The sequence below is a fragment of the Rhinoderma darwinii genome, chromosome 1 (genome assembly GCF_050947455.1).
Source record: "Rhinoderma darwinii isolate aRhiDar2 chromosome 1, aRhiDar2.hap1, whole genome shotgun sequence".
Taxonomy (NCBI): domain Eukaryota; kingdom Metazoa; phylum Chordata; class Amphibia; order Anura; family Rhinodermatidae; genus Rhinoderma; species Rhinoderma darwinii.
The window spans coordinates 254,800,295-254,826,464 of NC_134687.1; the positions used below are offsets into that span (position 1 = coordinate 254,800,295).

At 41.7% G+C, this 26,170-nt stretch overlaps 1 protein-coding gene and 94 pseudogenes across 4 annotated transcripts in view; all 95 read right to left on the minus strand.

The window, feature by feature from the left end:
- NFIC (nuclear factor I C) overlaps positions 1–26,170 on the minus strand; it is an 863,572-nt gene that overhangs the window by 193,377 nt on the left and 644,025 nt on the right. The window lies entirely within an intron of this gene.
- On the minus strand, positions 61–179 carry LOC142736460 (5S ribosomal RNA; annotated as a pseudogene).
- On the minus strand, positions 433–551 carry LOC142678853 (5S ribosomal RNA; annotated as a pseudogene).
- On the minus strand, positions 619–737 carry LOC142738232 (5S ribosomal RNA; annotated as a pseudogene).
- On the minus strand, positions 805–923 carry LOC142727991 (5S ribosomal RNA; annotated as a pseudogene).
- Positions 991–1,109, minus strand: LOC142669151 (5S ribosomal RNA; annotated as a pseudogene).
- Positions 1,177–1,295, minus strand: LOC142713051 (5S ribosomal RNA; annotated as a pseudogene).
- Positions 1,363–1,481, minus strand: LOC142673274 (5S ribosomal RNA; annotated as a pseudogene).
- On the minus strand, positions 1,549–1,667 carry LOC142678864 (5S ribosomal RNA; annotated as a pseudogene).
- LOC142733380 (5S ribosomal RNA) lies at positions 1,735–1,853 on the minus strand (annotated as a pseudogene).
- LOC142682581 (5S ribosomal RNA) lies at positions 1,921–2,039 on the minus strand (annotated as a pseudogene).
- LOC142713062 (5S ribosomal RNA) lies at positions 2,293–2,411 on the minus strand (annotated as a pseudogene).
- Positions 2,479–2,597, minus strand: LOC142736115 (5S ribosomal RNA; annotated as a pseudogene).
- On the minus strand, positions 2,665–2,783 carry LOC142682901 (5S ribosomal RNA; annotated as a pseudogene).
- Positions 2,851–2,969, minus strand: LOC142710660 (5S ribosomal RNA; annotated as a pseudogene).
- On the minus strand, positions 3,037–3,155 carry LOC142705644 (5S ribosomal RNA; annotated as a pseudogene).
- On the minus strand, positions 3,223–3,341 carry LOC142697917 (5S ribosomal RNA; annotated as a pseudogene).
- On the minus strand, positions 3,409–3,527 carry LOC142736252 (5S ribosomal RNA; annotated as a pseudogene).
- LOC142737891 (5S ribosomal RNA) lies at positions 3,595–3,713 on the minus strand (annotated as a pseudogene).
- On the minus strand, positions 3,781–3,899 carry LOC142738505 (5S ribosomal RNA; annotated as a pseudogene).
- Positions 3,967–4,085, minus strand: LOC142681334 (5S ribosomal RNA; annotated as a pseudogene).
- On the minus strand, positions 4,153–4,271 carry LOC142736135 (5S ribosomal RNA; annotated as a pseudogene).
- LOC142692653 (5S ribosomal RNA) lies at positions 4,338–4,456 on the minus strand (annotated as a pseudogene).
- LOC142704824 (5S ribosomal RNA) lies at positions 4,524–4,642 on the minus strand (annotated as a pseudogene).
- Positions 4,710–4,828, minus strand: LOC142725030 (5S ribosomal RNA; annotated as a pseudogene).
- LOC142736367 (5S ribosomal RNA) lies at positions 4,896–5,014 on the minus strand (annotated as a pseudogene).
- LOC142735397 (5S ribosomal RNA) lies at positions 5,083–5,201 on the minus strand (annotated as a pseudogene).
- LOC142692532 (5S ribosomal RNA) lies at positions 5,269–5,387 on the minus strand (annotated as a pseudogene).
- On the minus strand, positions 5,455–5,573 carry LOC142737892 (5S ribosomal RNA; annotated as a pseudogene).
- On the minus strand, positions 5,641–5,759 carry LOC142738506 (5S ribosomal RNA; annotated as a pseudogene).
- LOC142681345 (5S ribosomal RNA) lies at positions 5,827–5,945 on the minus strand (annotated as a pseudogene).
- LOC142736136 (5S ribosomal RNA) lies at positions 6,013–6,131 on the minus strand (annotated as a pseudogene).
- On the minus strand, positions 6,198–6,316 carry LOC142692664 (5S ribosomal RNA; annotated as a pseudogene).
- Positions 6,384–6,502, minus strand: LOC142677558 (5S ribosomal RNA; annotated as a pseudogene).
- LOC142725052 (5S ribosomal RNA) lies at positions 6,570–6,688 on the minus strand (annotated as a pseudogene).
- LOC142736368 (5S ribosomal RNA) lies at positions 6,756–6,874 on the minus strand (annotated as a pseudogene).
- On the minus strand, positions 6,943–7,061 carry LOC142735408 (5S ribosomal RNA; annotated as a pseudogene).
- LOC142716610 (5S ribosomal RNA) lies at positions 7,129–7,247 on the minus strand (annotated as a pseudogene).
- LOC142735419 (5S ribosomal RNA) lies at positions 7,315–7,433 on the minus strand (annotated as a pseudogene).
- Positions 7,501–7,619, minus strand: LOC142735430 (5S ribosomal RNA; annotated as a pseudogene).
- LOC142738398 (5S ribosomal RNA) lies at positions 7,687–7,805 on the minus strand (annotated as a pseudogene).
- Positions 8,059–8,177, minus strand: LOC142711827 (5S ribosomal RNA; annotated as a pseudogene).
- Positions 8,245–8,363, minus strand: LOC142716632 (5S ribosomal RNA; annotated as a pseudogene).
- LOC142735452 (5S ribosomal RNA) lies at positions 8,431–8,549 on the minus strand (annotated as a pseudogene).
- On the minus strand, positions 8,617–8,735 carry LOC142684985 (5S ribosomal RNA; annotated as a pseudogene).
- Positions 8,989–9,107, minus strand: LOC142737271 (5S ribosomal RNA; annotated as a pseudogene).
- On the minus strand, positions 9,175–9,293 carry LOC142713073 (5S ribosomal RNA; annotated as a pseudogene).
- Positions 9,361–9,479, minus strand: LOC142709154 (5S ribosomal RNA; annotated as a pseudogene).
- LOC142713084 (5S ribosomal RNA) lies at positions 9,547–9,665 on the minus strand (annotated as a pseudogene).
- On the minus strand, positions 9,733–9,851 carry LOC142735961 (5S ribosomal RNA; annotated as a pseudogene).
- LOC142694252 (5S ribosomal RNA) lies at positions 9,919–10,037 on the minus strand (annotated as a pseudogene).
- On the minus strand, positions 10,105–10,223 carry LOC142713095 (5S ribosomal RNA; annotated as a pseudogene).
- LOC142736888 (5S ribosomal RNA) lies at positions 10,291–10,409 on the minus strand (annotated as a pseudogene).
- On the minus strand, positions 10,477–10,595 carry LOC142723407 (5S ribosomal RNA; annotated as a pseudogene).
- LOC142698812 (5S ribosomal RNA) lies at positions 10,663–10,781 on the minus strand (annotated as a pseudogene).
- Positions 10,849–10,967, minus strand: LOC142737524 (5S ribosomal RNA; annotated as a pseudogene).
- On the minus strand, positions 11,035–11,153 carry LOC142679718 (5S ribosomal RNA; annotated as a pseudogene).
- LOC142736880 (5S ribosomal RNA) lies at positions 11,221–11,339 on the minus strand (annotated as a pseudogene).
- LOC142723418 (5S ribosomal RNA) lies at positions 11,407–11,525 on the minus strand (annotated as a pseudogene).
- Positions 11,593–11,711, minus strand: LOC142713107 (5S ribosomal RNA; annotated as a pseudogene).
- On the minus strand, positions 11,965–12,083 carry LOC142737430 (5S ribosomal RNA; annotated as a pseudogene).
- Positions 12,151–12,269, minus strand: LOC142737512 (5S ribosomal RNA; annotated as a pseudogene).
- Positions 12,523–12,641, minus strand: LOC142713118 (5S ribosomal RNA; annotated as a pseudogene).
- LOC142736211 (5S ribosomal RNA) lies at positions 12,709–12,827 on the minus strand (annotated as a pseudogene).
- LOC142735598 (5S ribosomal RNA) lies at positions 12,895–13,013 on the minus strand (annotated as a pseudogene).
- LOC142708888 (5S ribosomal RNA) lies at positions 13,453–13,571 on the minus strand (annotated as a pseudogene).
- On the minus strand, positions 13,628–13,746 carry LOC142717352 (5S ribosomal RNA; annotated as a pseudogene).
- On the minus strand, positions 13,814–13,932 carry LOC142736659 (5S ribosomal RNA; annotated as a pseudogene).
- Positions 14,000–14,118, minus strand: LOC142713129 (5S ribosomal RNA; annotated as a pseudogene).
- On the minus strand, positions 14,372–14,490 carry LOC142681356 (5S ribosomal RNA; annotated as a pseudogene).
- LOC142717363 (5S ribosomal RNA) lies at positions 15,106–15,224 on the minus strand (annotated as a pseudogene).
- Positions 15,292–15,410, minus strand: LOC142672422 (5S ribosomal RNA; annotated as a pseudogene).
- On the minus strand, positions 15,478–15,596 carry LOC142689633 (5S ribosomal RNA; annotated as a pseudogene).
- LOC142707968 (5S ribosomal RNA) lies at positions 15,664–15,782 on the minus strand (annotated as a pseudogene).
- Positions 15,850–15,968, minus strand: LOC142713140 (5S ribosomal RNA; annotated as a pseudogene).
- LOC142737583 (5S ribosomal RNA) lies at positions 16,036–16,154 on the minus strand (annotated as a pseudogene).
- On the minus strand, positions 16,222–16,340 carry LOC142736660 (5S ribosomal RNA; annotated as a pseudogene).
- On the minus strand, positions 16,408–16,526 carry LOC142734154 (5S ribosomal RNA; annotated as a pseudogene).
- LOC142738288 (5S ribosomal RNA) lies at positions 16,594–16,712 on the minus strand (annotated as a pseudogene).
- On the minus strand, positions 16,780–16,898 carry LOC142674906 (5S ribosomal RNA; annotated as a pseudogene).
- Positions 16,966–17,084, minus strand: LOC142681368 (5S ribosomal RNA; annotated as a pseudogene).
- LOC142710372 (5S ribosomal RNA) lies at positions 17,152–17,270 on the minus strand (annotated as a pseudogene).
- On the minus strand, positions 17,338–17,456 carry LOC142736176 (5S ribosomal RNA; annotated as a pseudogene).
- LOC142737682 (5S ribosomal RNA) lies at positions 17,710–17,828 on the minus strand (annotated as a pseudogene).
- On the minus strand, positions 18,082–18,200 carry LOC142702503 (5S ribosomal RNA; annotated as a pseudogene).
- Positions 18,268–18,386, minus strand: LOC142686344 (5S ribosomal RNA; annotated as a pseudogene).
- Positions 18,454–18,572, minus strand: LOC142700117 (5S ribosomal RNA; annotated as a pseudogene).
- LOC142732012 (5S ribosomal RNA) lies at positions 18,640–18,758 on the minus strand (annotated as a pseudogene).
- Positions 19,571–19,688, minus strand: LOC142695479 (5S ribosomal RNA; annotated as a pseudogene).
- Positions 19,756–19,874, minus strand: LOC142668810 (5S ribosomal RNA; annotated as a pseudogene).
- Positions 21,061–21,179, minus strand: LOC142716169 (5S ribosomal RNA; annotated as a pseudogene).
- LOC142709943 (5S ribosomal RNA) lies at positions 21,806–21,922 on the minus strand (annotated as a pseudogene).
- Positions 23,108–23,224, minus strand: LOC142708997 (5S ribosomal RNA; annotated as a pseudogene).
- Positions 24,038–24,154, minus strand: LOC142701506 (5S ribosomal RNA; annotated as a pseudogene).
- Positions 25,526–25,642, minus strand: LOC142701517 (5S ribosomal RNA; annotated as a pseudogene).

Sequence of the window (26,170 nt, forward strand, 5' to 3'; positions counted from 1 at the left end):
GCTTTAATCCATAGTCCTTTTTAATCGATTGTGAAACAAAATCTAAATGACATAATAAAAAGTCAACCGCACCACGGATTCCCAGACAGTCTCCCACACTGGTACTAGCGAGGCCTTAAACTGTGTAACTTCTGCGATCTGACGAGAGCAGGCACATTCAGCTTAGAATGGCCATTAACATTAAAAGCCTTAATCCATAGTCCTATTTAATCTATTGTGAAACAAAATCTAAACGACATAATAAAAAGGCAACCGCACCACGGATTCCCAGACAGTCTCCCACACTGGTACTAGCGAGGCGTTAAGCTGTGTAACTTCTGCGATCTAACAAGAGCAGGGACATTCAGCTTAGAATGACCATTGACATTAAAGGATTTAATCCATAGTCCTTTTTAATCGATTGTGAAACAAAATCTAAACGACACAATAAAAATTCAACCGCACCACGGATTCCCAGACAGTCTCCCACACTGGTACTAGCGAGGCCTTAAGCTGTGTAACTTCTGCGTTCTGACCAGAGCAGGCACATTCAGCTTAGAATGGCCATTGACGTTAAATGCTTTAATCCATAGTCCTATTTAATCTATTGTGAAACAAAATCTAAACGACATAATCAAAAGTCAACCACACCACGGATTCCCAGACAGTCTCCCACACTGGTACTAGCGAGGCCTTAAGCTGTGTAATTTCTGCGATCTGACGAGAGCAGGCACATTCAGTTTAGAATGGCCATTGACATCAAATGCTTTAATCCATAGTACTTTTTAATCGATTGTGAAACAAAATCTAAACGACATAATAAAAAGTCAACCGCACCACGGATTCCCAGACAGTCTCCCACACTGGTACTAGCGAGGCCTTAAGCTGTGTAACTTCTGCGATCTGACGAGAGCAGGGACATTCAGCTTAGAATGGCCATTGACGTTAAATGCGTTAATCCATAGTCCTTTTTAATCGATTGTGAAACAAAATCTAAACGACATAATAAAAAGTCAACCGCACCACGGATTCCCAGACAGTCTCCCACACTGGTACTAGCGAGTCCTTAAGCTGTGTAACTTCTGCGATCTGACGAGAGCAGGCACATTCAGCTTAGAATGGCCATTGACGTTAAATGCTTTAATCCATAGTCCTATTTAATCTATTGTGAAACAAAATCTAAACGACTTAATAAAAAGTCAACCGCACCACGGATTCCCAGACAGTCTCCCACACTGGTACTAGCGAGGCCTTAAGCTGTGTAACTTCTGCGATCTGACGAGAGCAGGCACATTCAGCTTAGAATGGCCATTGACATTAAATGCTTTAATCCATAGTCCTTTTTAATCGATTGTGAAACAAAATCTAAACGACATAATAAAAAGTCAACCGCACCACGTATTCCCAGACAGTCTCCCACACTGGTACTAGCGAGGCCTTAAGCTGTGTGACTTCTGCGATCTGACGAGAGCAGGCACATTCAGTTTAGAATGGCCATTAACATTAAAAGCCTTAATCCATAGTCCTATTTAATCTATTGTGAAACAAAATCTAAACGACATAATAAAAATTCAACCGCACCACGGATTCCCAGACAGTCTCCCACACTGGTACTAGCGAGGCCTTAAGCTGTGTAACTTCTGCGTTCTGACCAGAGCAGGCACATTCAGCTTAGAATGGCCATTGACGTTAAATGCTTTAATCCATAGTCCTATTTAATCTATTGTGAAACAAAATCTAAACGACATAATCAAAAGTCAACCACACCACGGATTCCCAGACAGTCTCCCACACTGGTACTAGCGAGGCCTTAAGCTGTGTAACTTCTGCGATCTGACGAGAGCAGGCACATTCAGCTTAGAATGGCCATTGACAATAAATGCTTTAATCCATAGTCCTTTTTAATCGATTGTGAAACAAAATCTAAACGACATAATAAAAAGTCAACCGCACCATGGATTCCCAGACAGTCTCCCACACTGGTACTAGCGAGGCCTTAAGCTGTGTAACTTCTGCGATCCGACGAGAGCAGGGACATTCAGCTTAGAATGGCCATTGACATTAAATGCTTTAATCCATAGTCCTTTTTAATCGATTGTGAAACAAAATCTAAACGACATAATAAAAAGTCTACCGCACCACGGATTCCCAGACAGTCTCATACACTGGTACTAGCGAGGCCTTAAGCTGTGTAATTTCTGCGATCTGACGAGAGCAGGGACATTCAGCTTTGAATGGCTATTGACATTAAATGCTTTAATCCATAGTCCTTTTTAATCGATTGTGAAACAAAATCTAAACGACATAATAAAAAGTCAACCGCACCACGGATTCCCAGACAGTCTCCCACACTGGTACTAGCGAGGCCTTAAGCTGTGTAACTTCTGCGATCTGACGAGAGCAGGCACATTCAGCTTAGAATGGCCATTGACGTTAAATGCTTTAATCCATAGTCCTATTTAATCTATTGTGAAACAAAATCTAAACGACTTAATAAAAAGTCAACCGCACCACGGATTCCCAGACAGTCTCCCACACTGGTACTAGCGAGGCCTTAAGCTGTGTAACTTCTGCGATCCGACGAGAGCAGGGACATTCAGCTTAGAATGGCCATTGACATTAAATGCTTTAATCCATAGTCCTTTTTAATCGATTGTGAAACAAAATCTAAACAACATAATAAAAATTCAACCGCACCACGGATTCCCAGACAGTCTCCCACACTGGTACTAGCGAGGACTTAAGCTGTGTAACTTCTGCGATCTGACGAGAGCAGGCACATTCAGCTTAGAATGGCCATTGACGTTAAATCCTTTAATCCATAGTCCTATTTAATCTATTGTGAAACAAAATCTAAACGACATAATAAAAAGTCAACCGCACCACGGATTCCCAGACAGTCTCCCACACTGGTACTAGCGAGGCGTTAAGCTGTGTAACTTCTGCGATCTAACGAGGGCAGGCACATTCAGCTTAGAATGGCCATTGACATTAAATGCTTTAATCCATAGTCCTTTTTAATCGATTGTGAAACAAAATCTAAACGACATAATAAAAAGTCAACCGCACCACGGATTCACAGACAGTCTCCCACACTGGTATTAGCGAGGCCTTAAACTGTGTAACTTCTGCGATCTGACGAGAGCAGGGACATTCAGCTTAGAATGGCCATTGACATTAAACGCTTTAATCCATAGTCCTTTTTAATCGATTGTGAAACAAAATCTAAACGACATAATAAATATTCAACCGCACCACGTATTCCCAGACAGTCTCCCACACTGGTACTAGCGAGGCCTTAAGCTGTGTAACTTCTGCGATCTGACGAGAGCATGCACATTCAGCTTAGAATTGCCATTGACGTTAAATGCTTTAATCCATAGTCCTATTTAATCGATTGTGAAACAAAATCTAAACGACATAATAAAAAGTCAACCGCACCACGGATTCCCAGACAGTCTCCCACACTGGTACTAGCGAGACCTTAAGCTGTATAACTTCTGCGATCTGACGAGAGCAGGCACATTCAGCTTAGAATGGCCATTGACATTAAAAGCCTTAATCCATAGTCCTATTTAATCTATTGTGAAACAAAATCTAAACAACATAATAAAAAGGCAACCGCACCACGGATTCCCAGACAGTCTCCCACACTGGTACTAGCGAGGCCTTAAGCTGTGTAACTTCTGCGATCTGACGAGAGCAGGCACACTCAGCTTAGAATGGCCATTGACATTAAAAGCCTTAATCGATAGTCCTATTTAATCTATTGTGAAACAAAATCTAAACAACATAATAAAAAGTCAACCGCACCACGGATTCCCAGACAGTCTCCCACACTCGTACTAGCGAGGCCTTAAGCTGTGTAACTTCTGCGATCTGACGAGAGCAGGCACATTCAGCTTAGAATTGCCATTGACGTTAAATGCTTTAATCCATAGTCCTATTTAATCTATTGTGAAACAAAATCTAAACAACATAATAAAAAGTCAACCGCACCACGGATTCCCAGACAGTCTCCCACACTGGTACTAGCGAGGCGTTAAGCTGTGTAACTTCTGCGATCTAACGAGAGCAGGCACATTCAGCTTAGAATGGCCATTGACATTAAATGCTTTAATCCATAGTCCTTTTTAATCGATTGTGAAACAAAATCTAAACGACATAATAAAAAGTAAACCGCACCACGGATTCCCAGACAGTCTCCCACACTGGTACTAGCGAGGCCTTAAGCTGTGTAACTTCTGCGATCTGACGAGAGCAGGCACATTCAGCTTAGAATGGCCATTGACATTAAAGCCTTAATCCATAGTCCTATTTAATCTACTGTGAAACAAAATTTAAACAACATAATAAAAAGTCAACCGCACCACGGATTCCCAGACAGTCTCCCACACTGGTACTAGCAAGGCATTAAGCTGTGTAACTTCTGCGATCTAACGAGAGCAGGCACATTCAGCTTAGAATGGCCATTGACATTAAATGCTTTAATCCATAGTCCTTTTTAATCGATTGTGAAACAAAATCTAAACGACATAATAAAAAGTCAACCGCACCACGGATTCCCAGACAGTCTCCCACACTGGTACTAGCGAGGCGTTAAGCTGTGTAATTTCTGCGATCTAACGAGAGCAGGCTCATTCAGCTTAGAATGGCCATTGACTTTAAATGCTTTAATCCATAGTCCTTTTTAATCGATTGTGAAACAAAATCTAAACGACATAATAAAAAGTCAACCGCACCACGGATTCCCAGACAGTCTCCCACACTGGTACTAGCGAGGCCTTAAGCTGTGTAACTTCTGCGATCTAACGAGAGCAGGCACATTCAGCTTAGAATGGCCATTGACATTAAAAGCTTTAATCCATAGTCCTATTTAATCTATTGTGAAACTAAATCTAAACAACATAATAAAAAGTCAACCACACCACGGATTCCCAGACAGTCTCCCACACTGGTACTAGCGAGGCCTTAAGCTGTGTAACTTCTGCGATCTGACGAGAGCAGGGACATTCAGCTTAGAATGGCCATTGACATTAAATTTTTTTAATCCATAGTCCTTTTTAATCGATTGTGAAACAAAATCTAAACGACATAATAAAAATTCAACCGCACCACGGATTCCCAGACAGTCTCCCACACTGGTACTAGCGAGGCCTTAAGCTGTGTAACTTCTGCGTTCTGACGAGAGCAGGCACATTCAGCTTAGAATGGCCATTGACGTTAAATGCTTTAATCCATAGTCCTATTTAATCTATTGTGAAACAAAATCTAAACGACATAATAAAAAGTCAACCACACCACGGATTCTCAGACAGTCTCCCACACTGGTACTAGCGAGACCTTAAGCTGTATAACTTCTGCGATCTGACGAGAGCAGGCACATTCAGCTTAGAATGGCCATTGACATTAAAAGCCTTAATCCATAGTCCTATTTAATCTATTGTGAAACAAAATCTAAACAACATAATAAAAAGGCAACCGCACCACGGATTCCCAGACAGTCTCCCACACTGGTACTAGCGAGGCCTTAAGCTGTGTAACTTCTGCGATCTGACGAGAGCAGGCACACTCAGCTTAGAATGGCCATTGACATTAAAAGCCTTAATCCATAGTCCTATTTAATCTATTGTGAAACAAAATCTAAACAACATAATAAAAAGTCAACCGCACCACGGATTCCCAGACAGTCTCCCACACTCGTACTAGCGAGGCCTTAAGCTGTGTAACTTCTGCGATCTGACGAGAGCAGGCACATTCAGCTTAGAATTGCCATTGACGTTAAATGCTTTAATCCATAGTCCTATTTAATCTATTGTGAAACAAAATCTAAACAACATAATAAAAAGTCAACCGCACCACGGATTCCCAGACAGTCTCCCACACTGGTACTAGCGAGGCGTTAAGCTGTGTAACTTCTGCGATCTAACGAGAGCAGGCACATTCAGCTTAGAATGGCCATTGACATTAAATGCTTTAATCCATAGTCCTTTTTAATCGATTGTGAAACAAAATCTAAACGACATAATAAAAAGTAAACCGCACCACGGATTCCCAGACAGTCTCCCACACTGGTACTAGCGAGGCCTTAAGCTGTGTAACTTCTGCGATCTGACGAGAGCAGGCACATTCAGCTTAGAATGGCCATTGACATTAAAGCCTTAATCCATAGTCCTATTTAATCTACTGTGAAACAAAATTTAAACAACATAATAAAAAGTCAACCGCACCACGGATTCCCAGACAGTCTCCCACACTGGTACTAGCAAGGCATTAAGCTGTGTAACTTCTGCGATCTAACGAGAGCAGGCACATTCAGCTTAGAATGGCCATTGACATTAAATGCTTTAATCCATAGTCCTTTTTAATCGATTGTGAAACAAAATCTAAACGACATAATAAAAAGTCAACCGCACCACGGATTCCCAGACAGTCTCCCACACTGGTACTAGCGAGGCGTTAAGCTGTGTAATTTCTGCGATCTAACGAGAGCAGGCACATTCAGCTTAGAATGGCCATTGACTTTAAATGCTTTAATCCATAGTCCTTTTTAATCGATTGTGAAACAAAATCTAAACGACATAATAAAAAGTCAACCGCACCACGGATTCCCAGACAGTCTCCCACACTGGTACTAGCGAGGCCTTAAGCTGTGTAACTTCTGCGATCTAACGAGAGCAGGCACATTCAGCTTAGAATGGCCATTGACATTAAAAGCTTTAATCCATAGTCCTATTTAATCTATTGTGAAACTAAATCTAAACAACATAATAAAAAGTCAACCACACCACGGATTCCCAGACAGTCTCCCACACTGGTACTAGCGAGGCCTTAAGCTGTGTAACTTCTGCGATCTGACGAGAGCAGGGACATTCAGCTTAGAATGGCCATTGACATTAAATTTTTTTAATCCATAGTCCTTTTTAATCGATTGTGAAACAAAATCTAAACGACATAATAAAAATTCAACCGCACCACGGATTCCCAGACAGTCTCCCACACTGGTACTAGCGAGGCCTTAAGCTGTGTAACTTCTGCGTTCTGACGAGAGCAGGCACATTCAGCTTAGAATGGCCATTGACGTTAAAAGCCTTAATCCATAGTCCTATTTAATCTATTGTGAAACAAAATCTAAACAACATAATAAAAAGTCTACCGCACCACGGATTCCCAGACAGTCTCCCACACTGGTACTAGCGAGGCCTTAAGCTGTGTAACTTCTGCGATCTGACGAGAGCAGGGACATTCAGCTTAGAATGGCCATAGACATTAAATGCTTTAATCCATAGTCCTTTTTAATCGATTGTGAAACAAAATCTAAACGACATAATAAAAATTCAACCGCACCACGGATTCCCAGACAGTCTCCCACACTGGTACTAGCGAGGCCTTAAGCTGTGTAACTTCTGCGTTCTGACGAGAGCAGGCACATTCAGCTTAGAATGGCCATTGACATTAAATGCTTTAATCCATAGTCCTATTTAATCTATTGTGAAACAAAATCTAAACGACATAATAAAAATTCAACCGCACCACGGATTCCCAGACAGTCTCCCACACTGGTACTAGCGAGGCCTTAAGCTGTGTAACTTCTGCGTTCTGACGAGAGCAGGCACATTCAGCTTAGAATGGCCATTGACGTTAAATGCTTTAATCCATAGTCCTATTTAATCTATTGTGAAACAAAATCTAAACGACATAATAAAAAGTCAACCACACCACGGATTCTCAGACAGTCTCCCACACTGGTACTAGCGAGGCCTTAAGCTGTGTAACTTCTGCGATCTGACGAGAGCAGGCACATTCAGCTTAGAATGGCCATTGACATTAAATGCTTTAATCCATAGTCCTTTTTAATCGATTGTGAAACAAAATCTAAACGACATAATAAAAATTCAACCGCACCACGGATTCTCAGACAGTCTCACACACTGGTACTAGCGAGGCCTTAAGCTGTGTAACTTCTGCGATCTGACGAGAGCAGGGACATTCAGTTTAGAATGGCCATTGACATTAAATGCTTTAATCCATAGTCCTTTTTAATCGATTGTGAAACAAAATCTAAACGACATAATAAAAATTCAACCGCACCACGGATTCCCAGACAGTCTCCCACACTGGTACTAGCGAGGCCTTAAGTTGTGTAACTTCTGCGATCTGACGAGAGCAGGCACATTCAGCTTTGAATGGCCATTGACATTAAAAGCCTTAATCCATAGTCCTATTTAATCTATTGTGAAACAAAATCTAAACAACATAATAAAAAGTCTACCGCACCACGGATTCCCAGACAGTCTCCCACACTGGTACTAGCGAGGCCTTAAGCTGTGTAACTTCTGCGATCTGACGAGAGCAGGGACATTCAGCTTAGAATGGCCATAGACATTAAATGCTTTAATCCATAGTCCTTTTTAATCGATTGTGAAACAAAATCTAAACGACATAATAAAAATTCAACCGCACCACGGATTCCCAGACAGTCTCCCACACTGGTACTAGCGAGGCCTTAAGCTGTGTAACTTCTGCGTTCTGACGAGAGCAGGCACATTCAGCTTAGAATGGCCATTGACATTAAATGCTTTAATCCATAGTCCTATTTAATCTATTGTGAAACAAAATCTAAACGACATAATAAAAAGGCAACCGCACCACGGATTCCCAGACAGTCTGCCACACTGGTACTAGCGAGGCCTTAAGCTGTGTAACTTCTGCGATCTGACGAGAGCAGGGACATTCAGCTTAGAATGGCCATTGACATTAAATGCTTTAATCCATAGTCCTTTTTAATCGATTGTGAAACAAAATCTAAACGACATAATAAAAATTCAACCGCACCACGGATTCCCAGACAGTCTCCCACACTGGTACTAGCGAGGTCTTAAGCTGTGTAACTTCTGCGATTTGACGAGAGCAGGCACATTCGGCTTAGAATGGCCATTGACGTTAAATGCTTTAATCCATTATCCTTTTTAATCTATTGTGAAACAAAATCTAAACGACATAATAAAAAGTCAACCGCACCACGGATTCCCAGACAGTCTCCCACACTGGTACTAGTGAGGCCTTAAGCTGTGTAACTTCTGCGTTCTGACGAGAACAGGCACATTCAGCTTAGAATGGCCATTGATATTAAATGCTTTAATCCATAGTCCTTTTTAATCGATTGTGAAACAAAATCTAAACGACATAATAAAAAGTCAACCGCACCACGGATTCCCAGACAGTCTCCCACACTGGTACTAGCGAGGCCTTAAGCTGTGTAACTTCTGCGATCTGACGAGAGCAGGCACATTCAGCTTAGAATGGCCATTGACATTAAATGCTTTAATCCATAGTCCTTTTTAATCGATTGTGAAACAAAATCTAAACGACATAATAAAAGGTCAACCGCACCATGGATTCCCAGACAGTCTCCCACACTGGTACTAGCGAGGCGTTAAGCTGTGTAACTTCTGCGATCTAACGAGAGCAGGCACATTCAGCTTAGAATGGCCATTGACATTAAATGCTTTAATCCATAGTCCTTTTTAATCGATTGTGAAACAAAATCTAAACGACATAATAAAAAGTCAACCGCACCACGGATTCCCAGACAGTCTCCCACACTGGTACTAGCGAGGCCTTAAGCTGTGTAACTTCTGCGATCTGACGAGAGCAGGCACATTCAGCTTAGAATGGCCATTGACATTAAAATCCTTAATCCATAGTCCTATTTAATCTATTGTGAAACAAAATCTAAACAACATAATAAAAAGGCAACCGCACCACGTATTCCCAGACAGTCTCCCACACTGGTACTAGCGAGGCCTTAAGCTGTGTAACTTCTGCGATCTGACGAGAGCAGGGACATTCAGCTTAGAATGGCCATTGACATTAAATGCTTTAATCCATAGTCCTTTTTAATCGATTGTGAAACAAAATCTAAACGACATAATAAGAATTCAACCGCACCACGGATTCCCAGACAGTCTCCCACACTGGTACTAGCGAGGCCTTAAGCTGTGTAACTTCTGCATTCTGACGAGAGCAGGCACATTCAGCTTAGAACGGCCATTGACGTTAAATGCTTTAATCCATAGTCCTATTTAATCGATTGTGAAACAAAATCTAAACGACATAATAAAAAGTCAACCGCACCACGGATTCCCAGACAGTCTCCCACACTGGTACTAGCGAGGCCTTAAGCTGTGTAACTTCTGCGATCTGACGAGAGCAGGCACATTCAGCTTAGAATGGCCATTGACATTAAAAGCCTTAATCCATAGTCCTATTTAATCTATTGTGAAACAAAATCAAAACAACATAATAAAAAGTCAACCGCACCACGGATTCCCAGACAGTCTCCCACACTGGTACTAGTGAGGCCTTAAGCTGTGTAACTTCTGCGTTCTGACGAGAGCAGGCACATTCAGCTTAGAATGGCCATTGACGTTAAATGCTTTAATCCATAGTCCTATTTAATCTATTGTGAAACAAAAACTAAACGACATAATAAAAAGTCAACCGCACCACGGATTCCCAGACAGTCTCCCACACTGGTACTAGTGAGGCCTTAAGCTGTGTAACTTCTGCGATCTGACGAGAGCAGGCACATTCAGCTTAGAATGGCCATTGACATTAAATGCTTTAATCCATAGTCCTTTTTAATCGATTGTGAAACAAAATCTAAACGACATAATAAAAAGTCAACCGCACCACGGATTCCCAGACAGTCTCCCACACTGGTACTAGCGAGGCCTTAAGCTGTGAAACTTCAGCGATCTGACGAGAGCAGGGACATTCAGCTTAGAATGGCCATTGACATTAAATGCTTTAATCCATAGTCCTTTTTAATCGATTGTGAAACAAAATCTAAACGACATAATAAAAAGTCAACTGCACCACGGATACCCAGACAGTCTCCCACACTGGTACTAGCGAGGCCTTAAGCTGTGTAACTTCTGCGATCTGACGAGAGCAGGCACATTCAGCTTAGAATGGCCATTGACATTAAAAGCCTTAATCCATAGTCCTATTTAATCTATTGTGAAACAAAATCTAAACAACATAATAAAAAGAAAACCGCACCACGGATTCCCAGACAGTCTCCCACACTGGTACTAGCAAGGCCTTAAGCTGTGTAACTTCTGCGATCTGACGAGAGCAGGCACATTCAGCTTAGAATGGCCATTGACATTAAATGCTTTAATCCATAGTCCTTTTTAATCGATTGTGAAACAAAATCTAAACGACATAATAAAAATTCAACCGCACCACGGATTCCCAGACAGTCACCCACATTGGTACTAGCGAGGCCTTAAGCTGTGTAACTTCTGCGATCTGACGAGAGCAGGCACATTCAGCTTAGAATGGCCATTGACGTTAAATGCTTTAATCCATAGTCCTATTTAATCTATTGTGAAACAAAATCTAAACGACATAATAAAAAGTCAACCGCACCACGGATTCCCAGACAGTCTCCCACACTGGTACTAGTGAGGCCTTAAGCTGTGTAACTTCTGCGATCTGACGAGAGCAGGCACATTCAGCTTAGAATGGCCATTGACATTAAATGCTTTAATCCATAGTCCTTTTTAATCGATTGTGAAACAAAATCTAAACGACATAATAAAAAGTCAACCGCACCACGGATTCCCAGACAGTCTCCCACACTGGTACTAGCGAGGCCTTAAGCTGTGTAACTTCTGCGATCTGACGAGAGCAGGCACATTCAGCTTAGAATGGCCATTGACATTAAATGCTTTAATCCATAGTCCTTTTTAATCGATTGTGAAACAAAATCTAAACGACATATTAAAAATTCAACCGCACCACGGATTCCCAGACAGTCTACCACACTGGTACTAGCGAGGCATTAAGCTGTGTAACTTCTGCAATCTAACGAGAGCAGGCACATTCAGCTTAGAAAGGCCATTGACATTAAATGCTTTAATCCATAGTCCTTTTTAATCGATTGTGAAACAAAATCTAAACGACATAATAAAAAGTCAACTGCACCACGGATTCCCAGACAGTCTACCACATTGGTACTAGCGAGGCCTTAAGCTGTGTAACTTCTGCGATCTGACGAGAGCAGGCACATTCAGCTTAGAATGGCCATTGACATTAAAAGCCTTAATCCATAGTCCTATTTAATCTATTGTGAAACAAAATCTAAACAGCATAATAAAAAGTCAACCGCACCACGGATTCCCAGACAGTCTCCCACACTGGTACTAGCGAGGCCTTAAGCTGTGTAACTTCTGCGATCTGACGAGAGCAGGCACATTCAGCTTAGAATGGCTTTTGACATTAAAAGCCTTAATTCATAGTCCTATTTAATCTATTGTGAAACAAAATCTAAACAACATAATAAAAAGCCAACCGCTCCACGGATTCCCAGACAGTCTCCCACACTGGTACTAGCGAGGCCTTAAGCTGTGTAACTTCTGCAATCTGACGAAAGCAGGTACATTCAGCCTAGAATAGCCATTGACATTAAATGCTTTAATCCATAGTCCTTTTTAATCGATTGTGAAACAAAATCTAAACGACATAATAAAAAGTCAACCGCACCACGGATTCCCAGACAGTCTCCCACACTGGTACTAGCGAGGCCTTAAGCTGTGTAACTTCTGCGATCTGACGAGAGCAGGCACATTCAGCTTAGAATGGCCATTGACATTAAAAGCCTTAATCCATAGTCCTATTTAATCTATTGTGAAACAAAATCTAAACAACATAATAAAAAGTCAACCTCACCACGGATTCCCAGACAGTCTCCCACACTGGTACTAGCGAGGCCTTAAGCTGTGTAACTTCTGCGTTCTGACGAGAGCAGGCACATTCAGCTTAGAATGGCCATTGACGTTAAATGCTTTAATCCATAGTCCTATTTAATCTATTGTGAAACAAAATCGAAACGACAAAATAAAAAGTCAACCGCACCACGGATTCCCAGTCAGTCTCCCACACTGGTACTAGCGAGGCCTTAAGCTGTGTAACTTCTGCGATCTGACGAGAGCAGGGACATTCAGCTTAGAATGGCCATTGACTTTAAATGCTTTAATCCATAGTCCTTTTTAATCGATTGTGAAACAAAATCTAAACGACATAATAAAAATACAACCGCACCACGGATTCCCAGACAGTCTCCCACACTGGTACCAGCGAGGCCTTAAGCTGTGTAACTTATGCGCTCTGACGAGAGCAGGCACATTCAGCTTAGAATGGCCATTGACGTTAAATGTCTTAATCCATAGTCCTATTTAATCTATTGCGAAACAAAATCTAAACAACATAACAAAAAGTCAACCGCACCACGGATTCCCAGACAGTCTCCCACACTGGTACTAGCGAGGCGTTAAGCTGTGTAACTTCTGCGATCTAACGAGAGCAGGCACATTCATTTTAGAATGGCCATTGACATTAAATGCTTTAATCCATAGTCCTTTTTAATCGATTGTGAAACAAAATCTAAACGACATAATAAAAAGACAACCGCACCACGGATTCCCAGACAGTCTCCCACACTGGTACTAGCGAGGCTTTAAGCTGTGTAACTTCTGCGATCTGACGAGAGCAGGCACATTGAGCTTAGAATGGCCATTGACATTAAAAGCCTTAATCCATAGTCCTATTTAATCTATTGTGAAACAAAATAATAAAAAGTCAACCGCACCACGGATTCCCATACAGTCTCCCACACTGGTACTAGCGAGGCCTTAAGCTGTGTAACTTCTGCGATCTGACGAGAGCAGGCACATTCAGCTTAGAATGGCCATTGACATTAAATGCTTTAATCCATAGTCCTTTTTAATCGATTGTGAAACAAAATCTAAACGACATAATAAAAATTCAACCGCACCACGGATTCCCAGACAGTCTCCCACACTGGTACTAGCGAGGCCTTAAGCTGTGTAACTTCTGCGATCTGACGAGAGCAGGCACATTCAGCTTAGAATGGCCATTGACATTAAATGCTTTAATCCATAGTCCTTTTTAATCGATTGTGAAACAAAATCTAAACGACATAATAAAAAGTCAACCGCACCACGGATTCCCAGACAGTCTCCCACACTGGTACTAGCGAGGCCTTAAGCTGTGTAACTTCTGCGATCTGACGAGAGCAGGCACATTCAGCTTAGAATGGCCATTGACGTTAAATGCTTTAATCCATAGTCCTATTTAATCTATTGTGAAACAAAATCTAAATGACATAATAAAAAGTCAACCGCACCACGGATTCCCAGACAGTCTCCCACACTGGTACTAGCGACGATTTAAGCTGTGTAACTTCTGCGATCTGACGAGAGCAGGCACATTCAGCTTTGAATGGCCATTGACGTTAAATGCTTTAATCCATAGTCCTATTTAATCTATTGTGAAACAAAATCTAAACGACATAATAAAAAGTCAACCGCACCACGGATTCCCAGACAGTCTCCCACACTGGTACTAGCGAGGCGTTAAGCTGTGTAACTTCTGCGATCTAACGAGAGCAGGCACATTCAGCTTAGAATGGCCATTGACATTAAATGCTTTAATCCATAGTCCTTTTTAATCGATTGTGAAACAAAATCTAAACGACATAATAAAAAGACAACCGCACCACGGATTCCCAGACAGTCTCCCACACTGGTACTAGCGAGGCTTTAAGCTGTGTAACTTCTGCGATCTGACGAGAGCAGGCTCATTGAGCTTAGAATGGCCATTGACATTAAAAGCCTTAATCCATAGTCCTATTTAATCTATTGTGAAACAAAATAATAAAAAGTCAACCGCAACACAGATTCCCAGACAGTCTCCCACACTGGTACTAGCGAGGTATTAAGCTGTGTAATTTCTGCGATCTGACGAGAGCAGGGGACATTCAGCTTAGAATGGCCATTGACATTAAATGCGTTAATCCATAGTCCTTTTTAATCGATTGTGAAACAAAATCTAAACGACATAATAAAAATTCAACCGCACCACGGATTCCCAGACAGTTTCCCACACTGGTACTAGCGAGGCCTTAAGCTGTGTAACTTCTGCGTTCTGACAAGCGCAGGCACATTCAGCTTAGAATGGCCATTGACATTAAATGCTTTAATCCATAGTCCTATTTAATCTATTGTGAAACAAAATCTAAACGACATAATAAAAAGTCAACCGCACCACGGATTCCCATACAGTCTCCCACACTGGTACTAGCGAGGCCTTAAGCTGTGTAACTTCTGCGATCTGACGAGAGCAGGCACATTCAGCTTAGAATGGCCATTGACATTAAATGCTTTAATCCATAGTCCTTTTTAATCGATTGTGAAACAAAATCTAAACGACATAATAAAAATTCGACCGCACCACGGATTCCCAGACAGTCTCCCACACTGGTACTAGCGAGGCCTTAAGCTGTGTAACTTCTGCGATCTGACGAGAGCAGGCACATTCAGCTTAGAATGGCCATTGACATTAAATGCTTTAATCCATAGTCCTTTTTAATCGATTGTGAAACAAAATCTAAACGACATAATAAAAAGTCAACCGCACCACGGATTCCCAGACAGTCTCCCACACTGGTACTAGCGAGGCCTTAAGCTGTGTAACTTCTGCGATGTGACGAGAGCAGGCACATTCAGCTTAGAATGGCCATTGACGTTAAATGCTTTAATCCATAGTCCTATTTAATCTATTGTGAAACAAAATCTAAATGACATAATAAAAAGTCAACCACACCACGGATTCCCAGACAGTCTCCCACACTGGTACTAGCGAGGATTTAAGCTGTGTAACTTCTGCGATCTGACGAGAGCAGGCACATTCAGCTTAGAATGGCCATTGACGTTAAATGCTTTAATCCATAGTCCTATTTAATCTATTGTGAAACAAAATCTAAACGACATAATAAAAAGTCAACCGCACCACGGATTCCCAGACAGTCTCCCACACTGGTACTAGCGAGGCCTTAAGCTGTGTAACTTCTGCGATCTGACGAGAGCAGGCACATTCAGCTTAGAATGGCCATTGACATTAAAAGCCTTAATCCATAGTCCTATTTAATCTATTGTGAAACAAAATCTAAACATCATAATAAACAGTCAACCGCACCACGGATTCCCAGACAGTCTCCCATACTGGTACTAGCGAGGCCTTAAGCTGTGTAACTTCTGTGATCTGACGAGAGCAGGGACATTCAGCTTAGAATGGCCATTGACATTAAATGCTTTAATCCATAGTCCTTTTTAATCGATTGTGAAACAAAATCGAAACGACATAATAAAAATTCAACCGCACCACGGATTCCCAGACAGTCTCCCACACTGGTACTAGCGAGGCCTTAAGCTGTGTAACTTCTGCGATCTGACGAGAGCAGGCACATTCAGCTTAGAATGGCCATTGACATTAAATGATTTAATCCATAGTCCTTTTTAATCGATTGTGAAACAAAATCTAAACGACATAATAAAAAGGCAACTGCACCACGAATTCCCAGACAGTCTCCCACACTGGTACTAGCGAGGCCTTAAGCTGTGTAACTTCTGCGATCTGACGAGAGCAGGCACATTCAGCTTAGAATGGCCATTGACATTAAATGCTTTAATCCATAGTCCTTTTTAATCGATTGTGAAACAAAATCTAAACGACATAATAAAAAGTCAACCGCACCACGGATTCCCAGACAGTCTCCCACACTGGTACTAGCGAGGCCTTAAGCTGTGTAACTTCTGCGATCTGACAAGAGCAGGGACATTCAGCTTAGAATGGCCATTGACATTAAATGCTTTAATCTATAGTCCTTTTTAATCGATTGTGAAACAAAATCTAAACGACATAATAAAAATTCAACCGCACCACGGATTCCCAGACAGTCTCCCACACTGGTACTAGCGAGGCCTTAAGCTGTGTAACTTCAGCGATCTGACGAGAGCAGGCACATTCAGCTTAGAATGGCCATTGACGGTAAATGCTTTAATCCATAGTCCAATTTAATCTATTGTGAAACAAAATCTAAACGACATAATAAATAGTCAACCGCACCACGGATTCCCAGACAGTCTCCCACACTGGTACTAGCGAGGCGTTAAGCTGTGTAACTTCTGCGATCTAACGAGAGCAGGCACATTCAGCTTAGAATGGCCATTGACATTAAATGCTTTAATCCATAGTCCTTTTTAATCGATTGTGAAACAAAATCTAAACGACATAATAAAAAGTCAACCGCACCACGGATTCACAGACAGTCTCCCACACTGGTACTAGCGAGGCGTTAAGCTGTGTAACTTCTGCGATCTGACGAGAGCAGGGATATTCAGCTTAGAATGGCCATTGACATTAAATGCTTTAATCCATAGTCCTTTTTAATCGATTGTGAAACAAAATCTAAACGACATAATAAAAACTCAACCGCACCACAGATTCCCAGACAGTCTCCCACACTAGTACTAGCGAGGCCTTAAGCTGTGTAACTTCTGCGTTCGGACGAGAGCAGGCACATTCAGCTTAGAATGGCCATTGACGTTAAATGCTTTAATCCATAGTCCTATTTAATCTATTGTGAAACAAAATCTAAACGACATAATAAATAGTCAACCGCACCACGGATTCCCAGACAGTCTCACACACTGGTACTAGCGAGGCGTTAAGCTGTGTAACTTCTACGATCTAACGAGAGCAGGCACATTCAGCTTAGAATGGCCATTGACTTTAAATGCTTTAATCCATAGTCCTTTTTAATCGATTGTGAAACATAATCTAAACGACATAATAAAAAGTCAACAGCACCACGGATTCGCAGACAGTCTCCCACACTGGTACTAGCGAGGCCTTAAGCTGTGTAACTTCTGCGATCTGACGAGAGCAGGCACATTCAGCTTAGAATGGCCATTGACCTTAAAAGCCTTAATCCATAGTCCTATTTAATCTATTGTGAAACAAAATCTAAACAACATAATAAAAAGTCAACCGCACCACGGATTCCCAGACAGTCTCCCACACTGGTACTAGGGAGGCGTTAAGCTGTGTAACTTCTGCGATCTAACGAGAGCAGGCACATTCAGCTTAGAATGGCCATTAACATTAAATGCTTTAATCCAAAGTCCTTTTTAATCGATTGTGAAACAAAATCTAAACGACATAATAAAAAGTCAACCGCACCACGGATTCCCAGACAGTCTCCCACACTTGTACTAGCGAGGCCTTAAGCTGTGTAACTTCTGCGATCTGACGAGAGAAGGAACATTCAGCTTAGAATGGCCATTGACATTAAAAGCTTTAATCCATAGTCCTATTTAATCTATTGTGAAACAAAATCTAAACAACATAATAAAAAGTCAACCGCACCACGGATTCCCAGACAGTCTCCCACACTGGTACTAGCGAGGCCTTAAGCTGTGTAACTTCTGCGATCTGACGAGAGCAGGGACATTCAGTTTAGACTGGCCATTGACATTAAATGCTTTAATCCATAGTCCTTTTTAATCGATTGTGAAACAAAATCTAAACGACATAATAAAAATTCAACCGCACCACGGATTCCCAGACAGTCTCCCACACTGGTACTAGCGAGTCCTTAAGCTGTGTAACTTCTGCGATCTGACGAGAGCAGGCACATTCAGCTTAGAATGGCCATTGACGTTAAATGCTTTAATCCATAGTCCTATTTAATCTATTGCGAAACAAAATCTAAACGACATAATAAAAAGTCAACCGCACCACGGATTCCCAGACAGTCTCCCACACTGGTACTAGCGAGGCCTTAAGCTGTGTAACTTCTGCGATCTGATGAGAGCAGGCACATTCAGCTTAGAATGGCCATTGACATTAAATGTTTTAATCCATAGTCCTTTTTAATCGATTGTGAAACAAAATCTAAACGACATAATAAAAAGTCAACCGCACCACGGATTCCCAGACAGTCTCCCACACTGGTACTAGCGAGGCGTTAAGCTGTGTAACTTCTGCGATCTAACGAGGGCAGGCACATTCAGCTTAGAATGGCCATTGACATTAAATGCTTTAATCCATAGTCCTTTTTAATCGATTGTGAAACAAAATCTAAACGACATAATAAAAAGTCAACCGCACCACGGATTCCCAGACAGTCTCCCACACTGGTACTAGCGAGGCCTTAAGCTGTGTAACTTCTGCGATCTGACGAGAGAAGGGACATTCAGCTTAGAGTGGCCATTGACATTAAATGTTTTAATCCATAGTCCTTTTTAATCGATTGTGAAACAAAATCTAAACGACATAATAAAAATTCAACCGCACCACGGATTCCCAGACAGTCTCACACACTGGTACTAGCGAGGCCTTAAGCTGTGTAACTTCTGCGTTCTGACGAGAGATGGCACATTCAGCTTAGAATGGCCATTGACGTTAAATGCTTTAATCCATAGTCCTATTTAATCTATTGTGAAACAAAATCTAAACGACATAATAAAAAATCAACCGCACCACGGATTCCCAGACAGTCTCCCACACTGGTATTAGCGAGGCCTTAAGCTGTGTATTTTCTGCGATCTGACGAGAGCAGGCACATTCAGCTTAGAATGGCCATTGACATTAAATGCTTTAATCCATAGTCCTTTTTAATCGATTGTGAAACAAAATCTAAACGACATAATAAAAAGTCAACCGCACCACGGATTCCCAGACAGTCTCCCACACTGGTACTAGCGAGGCCTTAAGCTGTGTAACTTCTGCGATCTGACGAGAGCAGGCACATTCAGCTTAGAATGGCCATTGATATTAATTGCTTTAATCCATAGTCCTTTTTAATCGATTGTGAAACAAAATCTAAACGACATAATAAAAAGTCAACAGCACCACGGATTCCCAGACAGTCTCCCACACTGGTACTAGCGAGGCCTTAAGCTGTGTAACTTCTGCGAATTGACGAGAGCAGGGACATTCAGCTTAGAATGGCCATTGACATTAAATGCTTTAATCCATAGTCCTTTTTAATCGATTGTGAAACAAAATCTAAACGACATAATAAAAAGTCAACCGCACCACGGATTCCCAGACAGTCTGCCACACTGGTACTAGGGAGGCGTTAAGCTGGGTAACTTCTGCGTTCTGACGAGAGCAGGCACATTCAGCTTAGAATGGCTATTGACGTTAAATGCTTTAATCCATAGTCCTATTTAATCTATTGTGAAACATAATCTAAACGACATAATAAAAAGTCAACCGCACCACGGATTCCCAGACAGTCTCCCACACTGGTACTTGCGAGGCCTTAAGCTGTGTAACTTCTGCGATCTGACGAGAGCAGTCACATTCAGCTTAGAATGGCCATTGACATTAAATGCTTTAATCCATAGTCCTTTTTAATCTATTGTGAAAAAAAAAAATCTAAACGACATAATAAAAAGTCAACCGCACCACGGATTCCCAGACAGTCTCCCACACTGGTACTAGCGAGGGCTTAAGCTGTGTAACTTCTGCGATCTGACAAGAGCAGGCACATTCAGCTTAGAATGGCCATTGACATTAAATGCTTTAATCCATAGTCCTTTTTAATCGATTGTGAAACAAAATCTAAACGACATAATAAAAAGTCAACCGCACCACGCATTCCCAGACAGTCTCCCACACTGGTACTAGCAAGGCCTTAAGCTGTGTAACTTCTGCGATCTGACGAGAGCAGGCACATTCAGCTTAGAATGGCCATTGACATTAAATGCTTTAATCCATAGTCCTTTTTAATCGATTGTGAAACAAAATCTAAACGACATAATAAAAACTCAACCGCACCATGGATTCCCAGACAATCTCCCACACTGGTACTAGCGAGGGCTTAAGCTGTGTAACTTCTGCGATCTGACGAGAGCAGGCACATTCAGCTTAGAATGGACATTGACATTAAAAGCCTTAATCCATAGTCCTATTTAATCTATTGTGAAACAAAATCTAAACAACATAATAAAAAGTCAACCCCACCACGGATTCCCAGACAGTCTCCCACACTGGTACTAGCGAGGACTTAAGCTGTGTAACTTCTGCGATCTGACGAGAGCAGGCACATTCAGCTTAGAATGGCCATTGACATTAAATGCTTTAATCCATAGTCCTTTTTAATCGATTGTGAAACAAAATCTAAACGACATAATAAAAAGTCAACAGCTCCACGGATTCCCAGACAGTCTCCCACACTGGTACTAGCGAGGCCTTAAGCTGTATAACTTCTGCGATCTGACGAGAGCAGGGACATTCAGCTTAGAATGGCCATTGACATTAAATGCTTTAATCCATAGTCCTATTTAATCTATTGTGAAACAAAATCTAAACGACATAATAAAAAGTCAACCGCACCACGGATTCCCAGACAGTCTCCCACACTGGTACTAGCGAGGCCTTAAGCTGTGTCATTTCTGCGATCTGACGAGAGCAGGCACATTCAGCTTAGAATGGCCATTGACATTAAATGCTTTAATCCATAGTCCTTTTTAATCGATTGTGAAACAAAATCTAAACGACATAATAAAAAGTCAACCGCACCACAGATTCCCAGACAGTCTACCACACTGGTACTAGCGAGGCCTTAAGCTGTGTAACTTCTGCGATCTGACGAGAGCAGGCACATTCAGCTTAGAATGGCCATTGACATTAAATGCTTTAATCCATAGTCCTTTTTAATCGATTGTGAAACAAAATCTAAACGACATAATAAAAAGTCAACCGCACCAAGGATTCCCAGACAGTCTCCCACACTTGTACTAGCGAGGCCTTAAGCTGTGTAACTTCTGCGATCTGACGAGAGCAGGCACATTCAGCTTAGAATGGCCATTGACTTTAAATGCTTTAATCCATAGTCCTTTTTAATCGATTGTGAAACAAAATCTAAACGACATAATAAAAAGTCAACCGCACCACGGATTCCCAGACAGTCTCCCACACTGGTACTAGCGAGGCCTTAAGCTGTGTAACTTCTGCGATCTGACGAGAGCAGGGACATTCAGCTTAGAATGGCCATTGACATTAAATGCTTTAATCCATAGTCCTTTTTAATCGATTGTGAAACAAAATCTAAACGACATAATAAAAATTCATCCACTCCACGGATTCCCAGACAGTCTCCCACACTGGTACTAGCGAGGCCTTAAGCTGTGTAACTTCTGCGATCTGACGAGAGCAGGCACATTCAGCTTAGAATGGCCATTGACGTTAAATGCTTTAATCCATAGTCCTATTTAATCTATTGTGAAACAAAATCTAAACGACATAATAAAAAGTCAACCGCACCACGGATTCCCAGACAGTCACCCACACTGGTACTAGCGATGAGTTAAGCTGTGTAACGTCTGCAATCTAACGAGAGCAGGCACATTCAGCTTAGAATGGCCATTGACATTAAATGCTTTAATCCATAGTCCTTTTTAATCGATTGTGAAACAAAATCTAAACGACATAATAAAAAGTCAACCGCACCACGGATTCCCAGACAGTCTCCCACACTGGTAGTAGCGAGGCCTTAAGCTGTGTAACTTCTGCGATCTGACGAGAGCAGGCACATTCAGCTTAGAATGGCCATTGACATTAAAAGCCTTAATCCATAGTCCTATTTAATCTATTGTGAAACAAAATCTAAACAACATAATAAAAAGTCAACCGCACCACGGATTCCCAGACAGTCTCCCACACTGGTACTAGCGAGGACTTAAGCTATGTAACTTCTGCGTTCTGACGAGAGCAGGCACATTCAGCTTAGAATGGCCATTGACGTTAAATGCTTTAATCCATAGTCCTTTTTAATCGATTGTGAAACAAAATCTAAACGACATAATAAAAATTCAACCGCACCACGGATTCCCAGACAGTCTCCAACGCTGGTACTAGCGAGGCCTTAAGCTGTGTAACTTCTGCGATCTAACGAGAGCAGGCACATTCAGCTTAGAATGGCCATTGACATTAAAAGCCTTAATCCATAGTCCTATTTAATCTATTGTGAAACAAAATCTAAACAACATAATTAAAACTCAACCGCACCACGGATTCCCAGACAGTCTCACACACTGGTACTAGCGAGGCCTTAAGCTGTGTAACTTCTGCGATCTGACGAGAGCAGGGACATTCAGCTTAGAATGGCCATTGACATTAAATGCTTTAATCCATAGTCCTTTTTAATCGATTGTGAAACAAAATCTAAACGACATAATAAAAATTCAACCGCACCACGGATTCCCAGACAGTCTCCAACGCTGGTACTAGCGAGGCCTTAAGCTGTGTAACTTCTGCGTTCTGATGAGAGCAGGCACATTCAGCTTAGAATGGCCATTGACATTAAATGCTTTAATCCATAGTCCTATTTAATCTATTGTGAAACAAAATCTAAACGACATAATAAAAAGTCAACCGCACCACGGATTCCCAGACAGTCTCCCACACTGGTACTAGCGAGGCCTTAAGCTGTGTAACTTCTGCAATCTGATGAGGGCAGGCACATTCAGCTTAGAATGGCCATTGACATTAAATGCTTTAATCCATAGTCCTCTTTAATCGATTGTGAAACAAAATCTAAACGACATAATAAAAAGTCAACCGCACCACGGATTCCCAGACATTCTCCCACACTGGTACTAGCGAGGCCTTAAGCTGTGTAACTTCTGCGATCTGACGAGAGCAGGCACATTCGGCTTAGAATGGCCATTGACAATAAATTCTTTAATCCATAGTCCTTTTTAATCGATTGTGAAACAAAATCTAAACTACATAATAAAAATTCAACCGCACCACGGATTCCCAGACAGTCTCCCACACTGGTACTAGCAAGGCCTTAAGCTGTGTAACTTCTGCGATCTGACGAGAGCAGGCACATTCAGCTTAGAATGGCCATTGACATTAAATGCTTTAATCCATAGTCCTTTTTAATTGATTGTGAAACAAAATCTAAACGACATAATAAAAAGTCAACCGCACCTCGGATTCCCAGACAGTCTCCCACACTGGTACTAGCGAGGCCTTAAGCTGTGTAATTTCTGCGTTCCGACGAGAGCAGGGACATTCAGCTTAGAATAGCCATTGACGTTAAATGCTTTAATCCATAGTCCTATTTAATCTATTGTGAAACAAAATCTAAACGACATAATAAAAAGTCAACCGCACCACGGATTCCCAGACAGTCTCCCACACTGGTACTAGCGAGGCCTTAAGCTGTGTAACTTCTGCGATCTGACGAGAGCAGGCACATTCAGCTTAGAATGGCCATTGACATTAAATGCTTTAATCCATAGTCCTTTTTAATCGATTGTGAAACAAAATCTAAACGACATAATAAAAAGTCAACCACACCACGGATTCCCAGACAGTCTCCCACACTGGTACTAGCGAGGCCTTAAGCTGTGTAACTTCTGCGATCTGACGAGAGCAGGCACATTCAGCTTAGAATGGCCATTGACATTAAAAGCCTTAATCCATAGTCCTATTTAATCTATTGTGAAACAAAATCTAAACAACATAATTAAAAGTCAACCGCACCACCGATTCCCAGACAGTCTCACACACTGGTACTAGCGAGGCCTTAAGCTGTGTAACTTCTGCGATCTGACGAGAGCAGGGACATTCAGCTTAGAATGGCCATTGGCATTAAATGCTTTAATCCATAGTCCTTTTTAATCGATTGTGAAACAAAATCTAAACGACATAATAAAAATTCAACCGCACCACGGATTCCCAGACAGTCTCCAACGCTGGTACTAGCGAGGCCTTAAGCTGTGTAACTTCTGCGTTCTGACGAGAGCAGGCACATTCAGCTTAGAATGGCCATTGACATTAAATGCTTTAATCCATAGTCCTATTTAATCTATTGTGAAACAAAATCTAAACGACATAATAAAAAGTCAACCGCACCACGGATTCCCAGACAGTCTCCCACACTAGTACTAGCGAGGACTTAAGCTGTGTAACTTCTGCGATCTGACGAGAGCAGGCACATTCAGCTTAGAATGGCCATTGACATTAAATGTTTTAATCCATAGTCCTCTTTAATCGATTGTGAAACAAAATCTAAACGACATAATAAAAAGTCAACCGCACCACGGATTCCCAGACAGTCTCCCACACTGGTACTAGCGAGGCCTTAAGCTGTGTAACTTCTGCGATCTGACGAGAGCAGGCACATTCGGCTTAGAATGGCCATTGACAATAAATGCTTTAATCCATAGTCCTTTTTAATCGATTGTGAAACAAAATCTAAACAACATAATAAAAAGTCAACCGCACCACGGATTCCCAGACAGTCTCCCACACTGGTACTAGCGAGGCGTTAAGCTGTGTAACTTCTGCAATCTAACGAGAGCAGGCACATTCAGCTTAGAATGGCCATTGACATTAAATGCTTTAATCCATAGTCCTTTTTAATCGATTGTGAAACAAAATCTAAACGACATAATAAAAAGTCAACCGCACCTCGGATTCCCAGACAGTCTCCCACACTGGTACTAGCGAGGCCTTAAGCTGTGTAATTTCTGCGTTCCGACGAGAGCAGGGACATTCAGCTTAGAATAGCCATTGACGTTAAATGCTTTAATCCATAGTCCTATTTAATCTATTGTGAAACAAAATCTAAACGACATAATAAAAAGTCAACCGCACCACGGATTCCCAGACAGTCTCCCACACTGGTACTAGCGAGGCCTTAAGCTGTGTAACTTCTGCGATCTGACGAGAGCAGGCACATTCAGCTTAGAATGGCCATTGACATTAAATGCTTTAATCCATAGTCCTTTTTAATCGATTGTGAAACAAAATCTAAACGACATAATAAAAAGTCAACCACACCACGGATTCCCAGACAGTCTCCCACACTGGTACTAGCGAGGCCTTAAGCTGTGTAACTCCTGCGATCTGACGAGAGCAGGCACATTCGGCTTAGAATGGCCATTGACAATAAATGCTTTAATCCATAGTCCTTTTTAATCGATTGTGAAACAAAATCTAAACTACATAATAAAAATTCAACCGCACCACGGATTCCCAGACAGTCTCCCACACTGGTACTAGCAAGGCCTTAAGCTGTGTAACTTCTGCGATCTGACGAGAGCAGGCACATTCAGCTTAGAATGGCCATTGACATTAAATGCTTTAATCCATAGTCCTTTTTAATTGATTGTGAAACAAAATCTAAACGACATAATAAAAAGTCAACCGCACCTCGGATTCCCAGACAGTCTCCCACACTGGTACTAGCGAGGCCTTAAGCTGTGTAATTTCTGCGTTCCGACGAGAG